The following is a 13,676-nucleotide window of genomic DNA, read 5'->3' on the forward strand; positions in this document are numbered from 1 at the left end:
AGCCGGAGCATGCTTGCAAATGGACTCTGGGGACCCAATTTTCTTCCCCTGCTGGGATAAGTCCAAACCAGCCATTCTGAAGCTATGGGAATTGCATCAGGAAAGCAAAGGAGGAGAGATGACTGCGGCTGTGGATGAGCACATCGCCGCAGGGTGAGGATGATCACACAGAGGCACAGGACCACAGGACAGAAACACAGCCAAAAGCCATTTCTAACTCACAACAAGACGTCCCCCTCCAAAAACCAGGTCAGAGCCTAATTCCTTCCATGCTTGTCAATGTCATCTGCTCTATCTGCCCTCCATCTCCTGCCTCCCCTATGCAAATCCTTTCAATAAGCTAATTTCTCCCCTGAGACACAAGTATAGGCACAGCAGCTGGGTTAACCCTGAAATCAGCCTTAGCTGGAGTTTTCCTGCACCTTCTCTCTATGGCGTGTGTAGCTGTTGGGCACTGTTGGTACCCATACCCATGGGCATCCTCCAAAGCACCCACATCCCTGGAAGCTGAGCACTGCAGGAGGGTTCCCAGCACCTGAAGGAGAGCACAGAAGGGGGAAGCATCCCCACTGGGGTCCCAGCAGGACCGTGGGGGACCATCCCAGTGCCCATGGGAGGAGGCGCCCTGTGCTGAGGGGGGGAATGGCACATGGAAGTGAGCTGTGTGCTCAATTAGGAATTTCACTGAAATTTCAAATTACAGCCCCTTTTTTTCTCTCTCTTAAGCGACAGAATTATGCCGTGTTACAGGGAAAGTGACAGGTAATTTGGGACACTGAGGATTTCTTGGGCTCTATTGTTAATGGGGAGTTTAGCACCAATTCCTCTGTAATTTGCACTTCTGAGAAACGGCATTATTACAAAGTCAGAAATCTCAGGCACTTTCAACCAGGGGATCTGCCAGGCTGATGCTGACCAGGAACTGAGGTGGCCCGAGTCCAGGGGTCACCATTTCAATATCTGAGGCTGGGCGCCGTCCAAAAGCGGCCGCTCCGACGGCAGAGCTGAAAATTGGAGGTGACATTCAGAAGTCTCTGAAAATTATAACCCTGACTTCCCCCTTGAAAAGCTTATCTGAATCCTGGCTTATCCTTTGATGAGGTTACTGGAAAAGCATTCTGCTCTGACTACTTGAAAGATAACAGGCAATATAAGGGAGCCGGTGTGCTTCTCCCCAGGGGAGAACACTGGAGAGCATCCCTGCCAAGCTGGGGCACTAATTAAATGGCCTGGATCACACTGGACGCTAAGGTCCTGGGGTGCCTTGGTTTAACTCCTTCCTGACCCTGCACACCAGGGCAAAAGTGCACACTCAACCAGTGTGCTCCCAGGCATTCCACTCCATCCTGCTCCGGAGCTGCTTGTGGGAGAGAATCACATCCCTAAGATTTTTGTTAACCAGTAAATGGCAGCCAGAGCACAAGCCCACTTGACCTCTGGAAGATGCTGAGCCGGGGTTCTGGCTATTCCTGCCTGGAAGTGAAGATGTGGCAACGCTGAAGTTTTCCCTTGGGTTTCTTGGGTGTGAAACCCTCAGTTGTCAGTGTCTTGCTGAGCTTTAGGAAGAAAGGGAAAGTGAGCAAAGTCAGAGATGCTGTCATACAGGTGAGAAATCGTGATTTCAGGAACGCTTAATGGACCAGGAAAATTGATCCCACTGTATTTGTGAGGGACCGGCTTGAATGGGTCAATGCCTGTACCAGTATTGGGTCTGGTGGGGCAGAGTCTTGTTCCCAAAGCCACCCTCCACTTCCTCCTGCCTGCAAGCAGCCGGTGCGCTCCTCTGGGAGCTGGGATGCTGCAGCTCTGCCTCTTCCCCGCTGAGCCTGGAGCCCAGGAAGCAGGAGAAAGAACAAAAGCGGGTTTAATAGCATAATTTATTTTAAAATTAGCTGTCTTTCAATGCTGCCCCAGCCCCCAGAACGCCAATAATTGTTGTCTGGTTCCCTGCCATATCCCCAGCCAGCGCCTTCAGCGTTTCAGGCGCTGCTGCATGAGATTAGTGGGGAAGAGTTTTCAGTCCCTTACATCAAAGGGACAGAAAAACTATAAATTTAACAGAACACATTATGCAGGTGAGGGGAAAAAAAAGCCAATTCTGCTCAAAAAGACGGCTCATTTCTCCTCTTTGTGGGGCAGGGCTTGAGGCTGCTGATACACCTCGGGGGGGAAAAACCCTATTTAAACATAGGCAAAGCCCAAAAGCCAACAAGTATCAGGAGGTGGGAGACAGGTTCCCTGCAGGCAGGGAAAGGTGCTGGCACTGGGAGCAATGGGAAGCCTTGGGGACCTGGCATGGGGTCTGGTGCACCCAAATCCCGCAGTGGGTCCCCTCAATGCATACAGATCGATGGAAGGAAGAGGGAAGGTGAGAAAGGAGGAGGAGGAGATGACCCCCCCGCCTGCTCGCCACCAAGGGGCCTGGGGTCCAGGACCCGTGCTTGCTGCCTGCTGCAGCCCGGACAACAAAGCCCCACAGGGCAGTGGGGAGTTCTTGCAGGGGCTTTGCCTTGCAAACACCGAGCATCATTTCCACGGCCCTCAAACAGAATAATTCATTAGCCAGCTCCCAACAATCAATATCTCGCGCCGACAATTCATACACTGGCTCTGTTTACCCAGCAGACCCTCTTTGATAATATTATTTATGATTCTAAATAACTCCATCGGTGTTCAATAGAGCTGGGAGGTACCTGCGGGACCGGGGCACAATCAAATTATGAAGACATATGGTTTACTCAGTGCTGGAAATGTTCAACTGCATTTCCTCGCCGTTATCCTGCCGCAATGCCTTCCCCATCACTTGTACAGCCTCCTTAAGAGCGTTCGCTGGATGGGAAGGCTCCTTCAGGGAGAGGGCTCCCGCTCAGCCGGCGGAGACATGCGGTTGTAAAGGGAATTGGATTGTGGCTGTTTCTGCATTCGCAGGGCTGAAGGACATGCCAAGCAGCTCAATGCATCCCAGGCCACCGTGGCAATTAAACTCCTGCACTGCCAGGGATCCATGGAGCAGGCAGAGGCAGGCCCCAGCACAGGCACTGACTGCTATGTATGCAGCACATCACGCTCGCCTCTCCTGCCTGTATTTATGTCCGATGCATATACTGTGTACTTTTTAATAAAGCACTTCTGATACACCCCGAGCCGGCCAAATGCTGAGTCATTATTATCGACAGAACATCGCATAAGTACTCTGCCGAGCTTCCTCTGGGCTTTGAGGGTGTATAAAGCTAACACTAATGCTATATTGCTCTATAAACTCTAGTCCTCCCTGCAGAGAAGCAATAATTAATCAGAGGATGTGTGATATGTAACAAATTAAAAAGATAAAACTTCCCAACAAAAATTATGGGGCCGGGGAGACACGGGCTGAGCCTTGCAGGGAGCCGGCCCCAGCATCCCATTTCCTCACTCGATCGGCGCATAACTAACCGGGGCCGCATCCTGACAGCAAAGGAGGGGAGCCCTGCAGCTCCCGGATGCTGCCCTGGCCCCGCAGCCAAGCACGAAGCCCCTCAAACGCCTCGTCCTTGGTGTTTGTCCTTCACAGGGCACAGGTCACAGGGATCCTGGATGGGATGCAGGCATGGGGACAGCATCGTGCTCCTTGTAAACCGGTGTCAGTTGGTGCTTCCTGGTCTTGAACGTGTCCTGGAAACCCCTTGTGACACTGAGCAGGCTTATTCCTGGCTTGCAAATAGCTGAGGCTATAAAATAAAGTGATAACAGTTATCACTGTGGAAATACAATCTCTGAGGAAGTCCCACCAGAGTAATAATTAAAGCAGATACTGAAGACTGACAACCCCAGGCTGCTTTTTGGGTCTCGGCTATTTCTGCTATGCCAGTACCCAGCATCTCCTTTCCATAGGGAGCCCCGGTGTTTCAGGCCCAAGTTTTGTTCCCCTTAAGTGAAGCAGAAGTAAACAGTAACGTTTCCTATGGAACAGAGACATTTCAGTTCTGGAATATCAGGGAGGTTTTCACTTCCATCTTCCCAGGGTTGATGCAACACCTGAGACCCACTGACAGCCCCACTCTGCCAAGAGAGCCCATTAGCAACGTTCATGGCAATGCTGACAGACAACAGGGTCTAGCTCTGAAGTCCTCTTTGCAAGAGACCCCCAGGACAAGGAGCAGGACACACGAGAGTGGACAAGGATGGGTTTGTGGGTGCACAGCAGCTGCCTGCCCATGCAAAACAATGGGGTCCCTGTTGCCAGGCCGCCCTGAATCGCTTTGCCAGGCTCAAGCTCAAGGAGGCTTTTAGGCTGTGTCAGTCACGCTGCTCCCGGAGCCCTAAAGGAGGTGGCTGGATGTCTATATTTAGTTGTCCTCACTTCCTTCCCTCCTTGACATTTATGAATTTTAGATGCCTTTCCTGCTGGGCCTCTGAAGGGCGCCTTAGAGGAACGTGTGGGGACCCCAGGGCTGCACCAGGGACCTCACACAGGGATGGGGCTCCATCCTGGTGCTGGCCCTGCCGTGGGGTGCTCAGGTACCCTGGGTGCTGCCGTGGTACCCTCCAGCCTCTACAGGCACAGGGGCTGCTGACGGCTCTGCAGCTGCTGGAGGAAGGGAGGGAAAGGGAGGGAAAGGGAGGAAGGGATGACCGGGAGCAGTGGGAAAAACTGGGATTCCAAGGGATCAGGGAGATGCTGTTAAAGTTCATGGCAACTTACAAATGAGACAGACAGCGCTGCCTGGAGCTGACGGTGTGCAAGCAGAGAATAAGCCCTGCTGCAGCACTGGTGGGATGGGACACCCTGCAGACCCCTCCATCACTCCGCAGCTCAGGACAGGGTCCTGCTCCCATCCTCCTCACCCAGCTCTGCCTCGGCAGCACGCCGGGTAATGCACTTCCTCCTGCTTAATACCCCGGGCTCCTTAAATAGCTCTGACTCTAACTGAGTGGTGGATAAACATTAGTTTCACAGCCCACAAAGCAGAACTGCCGGCTACTGCCAGTCTAGACATAATGAGCTCCTCCCTGGACCCCTGGGAGCGCTTAGAGTGGGCTCTTCTTTACCCAAGCTGCCAGTCAAGCCGGTGCCAGGGGGAAGCAGCACTGTTAATCTCCTTCCCACCATCCCAGCCACAGCAGAAATCCCTTCGAGCATGGAACAGCTTCGCTTTAATGTGCTGGCCCCCCGGCACACGGACGGGAGCAGTGTGGGCCACCTGCCTGCCAGCTCCTGCTGCCTGCCCACCACCAGTCCTGGCCATGGGAGCTTCCATATGGGACAAGAAAGATGAAGCGGGGTTGAAGCAGACCACGAGGGGAAAGATCCACTTGTTTTACAGCAGCAAGTGCATGGCACAGCATCCCCTTCTGAGAAACACCAGCTCCTGGAGGAGACATGAAGGGAATCATAGGTAGCACTCACCAAATTGTCCTCCCTGGATCTCTTCCCAGAACACGGTGGACATATGAGATGGAAAATAGGGAGAGCACCAGTGCCAGGTCCTTTCCAGCAGATCCATGCACTGATTGCCAAACTCCAACCACATGTCAGCCCATCCTCCATGCCAGCAGAGCAGTGAAACGCTCGGAGCCTCTGATCCCCAGGGATGGGCAGGGAGCCAAGCATGGACTTTTCCATCCTTAACCTCCAAGAAGACAGACACCTGTATCTCTCCTTTCTGCCAGGCCGTATTTAGCAGCTGTAATTATACCCTTTCAATCTCTATATAAATAACTGGAATTCCGGGTAAAATGTTGGGTTGCTTGATTTACATCCCCAGTGAGTCAATAAGGTTGCAAGAAGGATAAATCACGGCAAAAGTGCTCACTCAGAAGATCTGAGAGGAAGAGGGAGCAACTTTTGCCCCCCCCCTCGCTTTCCCATTACTCATGCTTGTTTATAAAGAGGCTTGGATAGTGCTGGCATTAAATAAACACTGTGTGATTGCCCGAGCATTTCATCATTGTCCTAAGTGCCCATGGAGAGTTGCGGGAAGGAGCCACTTTTTTTTCCTGCTTCCTTTTTCTTTCAGGCCACTGAGGACCATAAAAGTCCATAAAGGATGCTGTTGATGCTGATGGTCTCCATCCTCCCTGCCTTGATCTGCTGGCTTGGATTGGCAGGACCCACTGAGAGCTGGGGAATGAGCTGCAATTCCCCCAAGCCCTTCGGGCCATGGGCTCCTGGGAATTTCCTTCCTGGCTTTTAGGGGAGGTCTCGATCCGGTGTGCAGTTCGGAAGGGGCTGTGGGCAGCGGCAGGGAAGAGACATGGCACTAAGTGCAGTGTCTGTGTCTTTGGACAGCAGGCTGCATGGCAGGGTGTACAACGGTAGATGGACGAGCCTGTCCTGGATGTTTTTCAAGTGGAGATTAACCACTGAGTAGGTTCTTTTATTTAAGATGCCATATGTCTCTTCCCTCTAAATATCTCTTCCATCAGATTGCACTGTGATTCCCACTCTGCCTTCAACCCTGCCTTGGAGACACTATTGCAAACACTTCATAAAACCCTGTTAGATGGGAGATAGAAAATGCTCTGAAGGCTCCTCCTGTCCATTCCCCTGTGTACATCACACCAGAATGCACATACAGCCACTTTGCTCTCGCTCAGAGCCGCAGCATTCCTGGAAGGTGGATGCCATTCCTGGGTGTGGGGCAGAGTGATGGATTGACTCCCATTACACCGCACATCTGCCTGTGCAAAGGGGCTAGCAGTGCTGCCCCTTTCCCCTGCTGTGAGCTTGAATCTATCAAGGATTGTGAAGCACTTAGTGCTATGTAAATGGGAGACATATCAGCTGTGCCTCAGATAAATGAATTTCACTTAGATTGATGGGTGTGAAGCACTTCCAAAATTAGGCCTATTCTTCTTAAATCAAACAGTTTCCCCAAGCCAGTTCAGCTCCATTGATGTAGAGGAAGTCATCAAGTTGCAATTCATCACTGGGTTCAATCAGAGACCTTCAATGCACTGACCCACCCCATGCTTCCTTCCCTTGGTGGAGAGCGTCAGCATGCGGCCAGGAGCACGAGGAGCAGAAGCAGGACCCTCCATGGGCATGCAGGGGGCCACCAAAGCTCTGTCTGCATGCTCCTGATGGGACCAAAACCACCTCAGGTGTCTTCCATGGAGCTTAGAGAATTTCCTGGATATTCAGCATCATCCTCACAGCATTTACATGTCAGCAGATTCTACCTACAAACCACTGCTTCCCCCAATCTTTACCTGAGCATCCGTGCTCTTGCAGCTGAATTGGAAACAAATAAATCCAAGTCCAGCATCTCCAAAATCCCTGCCTCACTCCCACAGCTTTCCTGCATGCTCCGCTGCAGGACTGGAGCTATTCCTAGGGATTAGAGCTGGAAAGGCAGCTCACAGCAACCCACGTGCTTGCTCCGATGCTCACACCGAACTGTATTTATGCCATTAAATGCTCTATAACATACAGATAACATCATAAACCTTGTTCCATTCCGTTAGCAAACAGTAAATCCCTCTCACGCCTAGGAGCATCACCATCAAACTGCAGCAGGGCAAGTAACACCCGAGTAATCCCTGCCGTGCCTTTACTACATTGGCCTGATGATGGGGCTGTGCCCATCCTGACCTCGGGGCTGCTTGCAGAGAGCAGGGGCTGGAATTTCTTCTCTCCTCTCTCCAGACCCTGGCACCTCCTAATGACAGGTATCTGCCTGGTGTTTATGCATGGAGGAGCTCAGCTCCCTCCAACTTTTTAACTGCAGATAATCAACAAAGCTGGGCAAATAATTTAGTGCGTGTAATTTATTCTATGAATTTTGATTCTTTGCCCACGAGCAGCTTGTGCTGCTCACAAAGGTATTGGTCCTGTGAAATTATGCAGGGGAGCTGCTGCCGTGGCCTGGAGCTCATTCAGCCGGCTGGCAGCGAGCGCCCGACACCCTGAGCATCGCAATGCTGGCTCCTTCCTGCCTCCTGTTAGGGGCTCACTCGCATGGTATTGCTTCTGCTGATAGCCTGGAGAAACCTAACCTTTGAGGGCATCTCCTACGGGCAGAGCATTGCTAATAGAAACCTCAGCTGCGCTCCTAGGACAGCCGTGCCTGAATTGGGCATTTGAAAGGTAGGTGCGACAACCGCCTATCTGAACGACTGCCCAAACGCATCGCATCGTCCATATGTTTGTATCAAACTGCCCCGTGCTGTCATTAAACGAGACTAAATATACCTCCGAGCAGCAGTAAGCACAGCTGTGCTGCTTCTCCCCGCTGGCAGAGGCAGGAGAGGCTGCAGCAGCCTCACACATAACCGCAGTGCCAGCTCCAAGCTTGCCTGGAATTCAGATGTTGAGGCTGTGAGCTGCCCCACGTCTGCTTTGAGCTGGTTTTGGTGCGTGATGTGTGTCCTTTGAGCCGTGCCCCATGCCCTGCTCCTCTCCAGTGCACCTGTGCTCCTGTGAGAAGGAGCTTACATGTTTGCTGTCAAACACAGGGCTCCCTGGGTTGGGGAAACAGCTCTCACCATCACAGGTTGCTGGTCCCAGCCTATGCTCCGACTGCAGCATCCAGTGGTGCTCAGCGGCATCTTCACATGCGACAGGCAGCAGAGGAGCTGCTGGAACGTTCATTAGCGCTTCTTCCTGGTGGGAGTTGGTGTGTTTGTGAGCAGAACTGCATCAGTGTGTGACCGTAAATCACCTCCTGGCTCCGTACTCATACCTGGATGCTTGCCACTGCCAGTGGCAAGGCGTTCGAGCGCTGTCACTCCTCCGATGCCCTCCATCCCCTCTCTTTATCTCCTACACATTGTGAGCTTGTTGCTTGCAGAGCGAGCTCCGGCCCTTCCAGTTAGATGTACCTGCCAAGAAAAACGTTGCTTTTACCTTCCACCTACCTTCAGTTATCTGATTAATTCAATTCAAGGAGCAGGGAATTAAGCTTTTCCGCCTTTTTTTAACCTGAATGAGGAAACATTGATGTAGAAAAGGACCGTGGCTGTTAGACCTGCCTCGTGACCAAGACAGCCTTCAAATGTGTTTTACCCTGACTTGGCATGCTGGCTTTTAGGAGCTAACTGGAGGAGTGAACTAATCCCAGGTCTTAATGAATAATGTTTGAATCTAACTTCCATTTTCAAACACGTCCATACATTGAAGAATGAGTCACAAGGTGTTTGTTGTGCGGTGGGAGAAGAGACAAGCTGGGCAGGGTATTTTTATGTGTTTGTGAATCATTGTATATGATATTTCCCTCCGCTGTGCCTCTCTATCCTCGCAGTTTGCTGCAGTGAAATCCATTCAGCTGCACTGGAAATGTAGGCACTTTATAGAAAATCTTTAATAGCGCCAGCACAAATGGATGGCTCTTATTTCCTCCCCGCAAAGTGGCAATTTGCAAAACCACTGCTAACAAATATTTACCCTCCTCCCCCAGGCCTTTACCTAAGGAGTGATGGAGCTGCCTCCCGGCAGGGACACACAGAGCTCTATGCCAGACACGCAGGGGACCACAGGCACGAGTGGCATGGGGGTGCAGAGCCCCGCAGCTCTGACCCGCACAGATCCATATGGAAACGCGCTCGCTGGAGCCCGTAAACACGGCGTGTGAACACATGGCTGCACAGGTGCCAGCGTCTACACAGACACATATGGGAGAGGCAGGGAAGCGCGCGGATCCTTTCCAAGTCTTCCCGTCCTGGCTGCCGAGCCTGTTTGTTTTCTGGTACGCTCGTCTTGCTGGAATTTTTAACATTTAATTAGTTGAACCAGCTGCTTCGCTTTGCAGAGGGAAGCTCAGTTTTGCCTCGCTTTACACGGGTCTCCACCTTTAGCAGGATCCGGCTGACTGTGCATCCAGTCCCCCCAGTGCTGGGCTTGGGGGTGCACTGGCAGCGGTGATCGTTGCATGAGTGGTGCCAGCCAAGCTGCCCCGGGCATCAGCCTGGGCTGGGATCACCGCACAGCACAGACCTGCCATACATCTCCTCTTCATCCCTCTCGCTTGAACTGGAGCTGAGAGCGACCTTATGCTCTGCAGATTGTCCTCCTGTGGAAATGGGATGACAACCAGAGGACTCACATGGTAGAAGGCAGAGGTTTCTACCCAGTCATGGCAGGGCACAGACCTCCCCTCCCCGCAAGGCAATTCCCATTGCATGAAACACAGTCACTACCTGCCTGCATGAAAGATGCTGCGTTTTCACCAGTGGTGCTCAGAATCCCCCCCAAAGAACCCTCTGGTGCTAAAAGGAGGCTGTGTCCCACATGTGTTGGGCACAGGGCAGAGGGGCTGCTCCCCTCCTGAATTACTTGCCCCTGGCTGAAGTCAGCACCAGACACTGGCCCCATTACGGCAGCTGCAAGGGATCCCATTGATTTCAGGGAGCTGGGATTGCAGCCTGATTATCGCCACCACTCATGAAAACACTTCTGAGGTGTTTGCCTTTGGAAAAGGGCAGATCGCCTCAAATGTCAGGTGTCAGTAAAGCCTTTCTGCATCCCGGGCGGGCTCCCCTCTCCAGCTTCAAACGACACAAAAGGACCCTGCGCGATTCCATTCACACCAGATGCCAGCTCCTACCTTTTAAGCCAAGAGGAGTTTGTCTGAAAACAGACCTGTGAACTTCTTCCCAATGGTTCTCAGCACTCCTTTCCCCCCCAGGAAATAAATTTTTAATTGTTCTTATTCTTGCCCATCACCTTTGCAGCTCATTCGCTTCCTCATTGCAAGTCCGAGACAGAACAACACCAAAGAGTTTTCCATTTTCAAACCTCTCGCTTCTGACACAAACAAACAAGGCCCGAACATGTTTAATGAAACAGTTTGGGGTTTCAAAATGAACGCTGTTGTTTTGATCAAAAAGCCATTTGTAGCTCCAATCCTGAGGACGTTTTCCTTAAACCCATTTAATCCGGCTCTAACAATCTCTTTGCAGTGAGAGGTGCAACACACACTTGTTTGCCAGCCTGGATTTGCTTCCCCCTCATTAGAGCTGCCAGCGGCGAGACCTGGGCTTGGGGGGGAGTGAAGATGCTCCTGGGAATGCGGTGCCAGTCGCAGGTGGGTGCTCCAATATAGGAACAGCAGCAGAGCCCGACACGTGGTACCTAACAAACAACAGCAGCACACGTTTTGCCTCCATTTCCCTCCTCTGGTTGTCAGGGAATAAAAGTTCATGTTTTCTGCTGCACACATCCCAGTCACTGCATGGCCAAGCCCCCACAGGGACATCAGTCCCGGGTGTACATCCCATGGCTGGTGCATCTAGCGCCAGGTTTGGTCAACAGCTCTTGCCTTTATGAGCTAAAACTTCATTTCTATCAGGCAGTGCCTGCAAAAGTGCTGTCCATGCAGTTGCTCCTGCCAGCAGGCTCATTAGCAGAGATAGCCATAGAGAGCGAGCACACAGGAGAGATGAACCAGCCACCCAGGCACCACCACTGTGGCTCCCGGTGCAGCAGCACCTTCACTCACATACCTCCACCTGCCCCGCACACCAGGCAATGCCCACATCACCATCACCCACACACAAAGCAAGGCAAGGCCAGGAGCCTGCAGCGCTCTGCAGCTCTCACCCTGCTCACAGCCAGTCACTGCTGCGGCAGCGCGCTGATGCACCGTGATCCATCCCAGCTCCTTGGGGTTAGCGTGGTCACGGTCCAAGGTGGTGCCTGAGGCTGGTTGCTGTGTCGCTGCAGGGCTACACGCAGTAGTAACTCCTCCAGCACCGTTACACTTCTCACTAGAAGCAGGAAGAAAGAGCGTTTAAAGTCAAGTGGAAACAAAGCCAAGAGGGTTTGGCAGGTCTGACTTATGAGAGGAAGGAACTTAACAGAGAGGCCTGTAAAAGAGGGAAGGGGCAGAGGGGAGGCGCGGAGAACCCAGGGAAGCTGGGGAATAATCGTAATAATAAAACTAGTATTAGTTATAAATTGCTCCCTCTCGGGCTCGGAGGGACCCAGCAGGCAGTTAAAGCACGATAACAATAAACAAGAGTAATTAAAACCTCGTAAAACGCGTCCTAGGAAAGGGAAGCAAAAGATTCTAAAGCTCCTGAAACCCTGCAGAGGACATAAAATAAAGGCAAGGGGGAAAACTTATCTGAGGTTGACCAGAAATATATCACAGGCAGTAATGGGATTCTGCAGAGCAAGAGACAGAGAGAGGCTTGGACTAGAAAGAGGCATGGAGCGAGGAGGCCGGGGTCCCTCCAGCCCTGAGAGCCCTTGGGAAGCACCATTCCTGATCCCTGACATCCTTTGCTTTCAACAGTCTCTAACCTGCTGGTTTTCCCCTTAACATCAGATCACATTCCAGGAAGCAGACCCAAAGCCAGCCTTCCAGTGCCATCACCCTGCTAGGCTATGTCACGGTGGCCCCAGTTCCACACAGATCAGGCTGGGGAAGGATAACGCCTCCTGATTAGGATGGGAAAGACAAGCGCAAGCTCTCGCTCTGTTCCCGAGCATGTTTGTGCATGTACATGTGCTCAGATCCTGCTTGTAAATCCTGCAGAGACAGGACTCGAGATCAGGGGAGTCTAAACTGCAGGATGACTGCAGCACATCCAACCGGGAGCGCGCCGGAACGCTCTGACAACTTACACCAATTATACAGCAGTTATTTGTCACATCGGGGAGCTCATCAGTTTGTGGTTCAGCAGGAGCTCATGTCTGAGGATGAGATGGAGGTGGGAAAGCAGGGAAGGCTGACGGTGCAGAGGGGTCCTGTTTGCATGCCCTCACCCTGCACCGGCTCTCCTGTGCCCGGGGATGGTGCTCCATAAATACATATGCAGCATGGCAATGGGGTCTCGCTGCATTTTGACATGTATTACATGCTGGAATAACTCCGAGGGATTTCTACACAGTATAATGATGAGAGTGCCCAGTAACAGGCAAGGAAACAAAGCTGGAGCTACTGCACCTGCAGTTTCATAGCTAGAGAATTATGATCTTAGCAAACCAATTTGCTCCAACGATGTTATTTGTAGAGCAATAGCTTCTTGCCCCATTTAAGCCGATGGTGGGGAATGTTTGCAGGGAGAGGACTCTCAGGAAGGATCGTTACTGACAGGGGAAGGTCACGCAGACCAAACACACTGCTGTGTGCTTCTGCAGCAATGAAACCTCCCCGCCCTCCGATCAGCTGAGCATCAGGGATGGGGAGGCCAGCGGGAAAACACTATCCTGGGAATGGAGTCCAAGCACAGGGAGAACATTCCTCCACCAGGCAGCCCAAATGGCTCCGTTGGAGCCATCCCCTTCCAGGCCACGGTGGCTTCAAGTCATGGATGCCACATGCTCAGTGTAATTGCACAGACCTGGTGAGTGGCCCAGGCTGTCACCTCACCCTTGCAGAGCGGTGTGTCCTGCTTCAGAGGGAGATGAAGCCGTGCCCGCTCACAGAGCCAGCTTGTTGCTGCAGGGGGAACCCTTCGACCTCGGCAGCCATTAGCTGATTAGCCCTCTGCCTCCTATGCACGCTTACAAATGTTGCTATTGATCACAAATTAGGCAGCTCCTGTTTAAATCCAGCTCCGTTTAACTTGGTGACCTCAGGGGGATGCTGAGCCTGCACCTGACAACGTGCCGGGTCAGGACACGTGTTCCTGCCAGTGCTCTCCATCCCCGAGCAATCCCGTGCTCTTCCACACTGGTACAACAGGGAGCTTCTGCCTTGTGTTGTCTTCCTTCACTGAGGGTGGGTGCCCTCTACACCCTTCCTCCCGAG

General features: G+C 52.3%; 1 long non-coding RNA gene across 1 annotated transcript; it reads right to left on the minus strand.

Annotated features, from left to right (window-relative positions):
• Positions 1-2,275: 2,275 nt before the first annotated feature.
• On the minus strand, positions 2,276-10,067 carry LOC133220249 (uncharacterized). Its single transcript, XR_009727673.1, has 3 exons — positions 9,386-10,067; positions 8,664-8,802; positions 2,276-3,707 (listed from the first exon to the last, which is right to left on the minus strand). It is a non-coding gene; the product is annotated as an uncharacterized LOC133220249 (long non-coding RNA).
• Between the last annotated feature and the right edge of the window lie 3,609 nt (positions 10,068-13,676).

Source organism: Neopsephotus bourkii, unplaced genomic scaffold (genome assembly GCF_033783945.1).
Source record: "Neopsephotus bourkii isolate Nb327-2 ecotype Australia unplaced genomic scaffold, CSIRO-AGI_Nbou_v1 NB_1433, whole genome shotgun sequence".
Classification (NCBI taxonomy): domain Eukaryota; kingdom Metazoa; phylum Chordata; class Aves; order Psittaciformes; family Psittacidae; genus Neopsephotus; species Neopsephotus bourkii.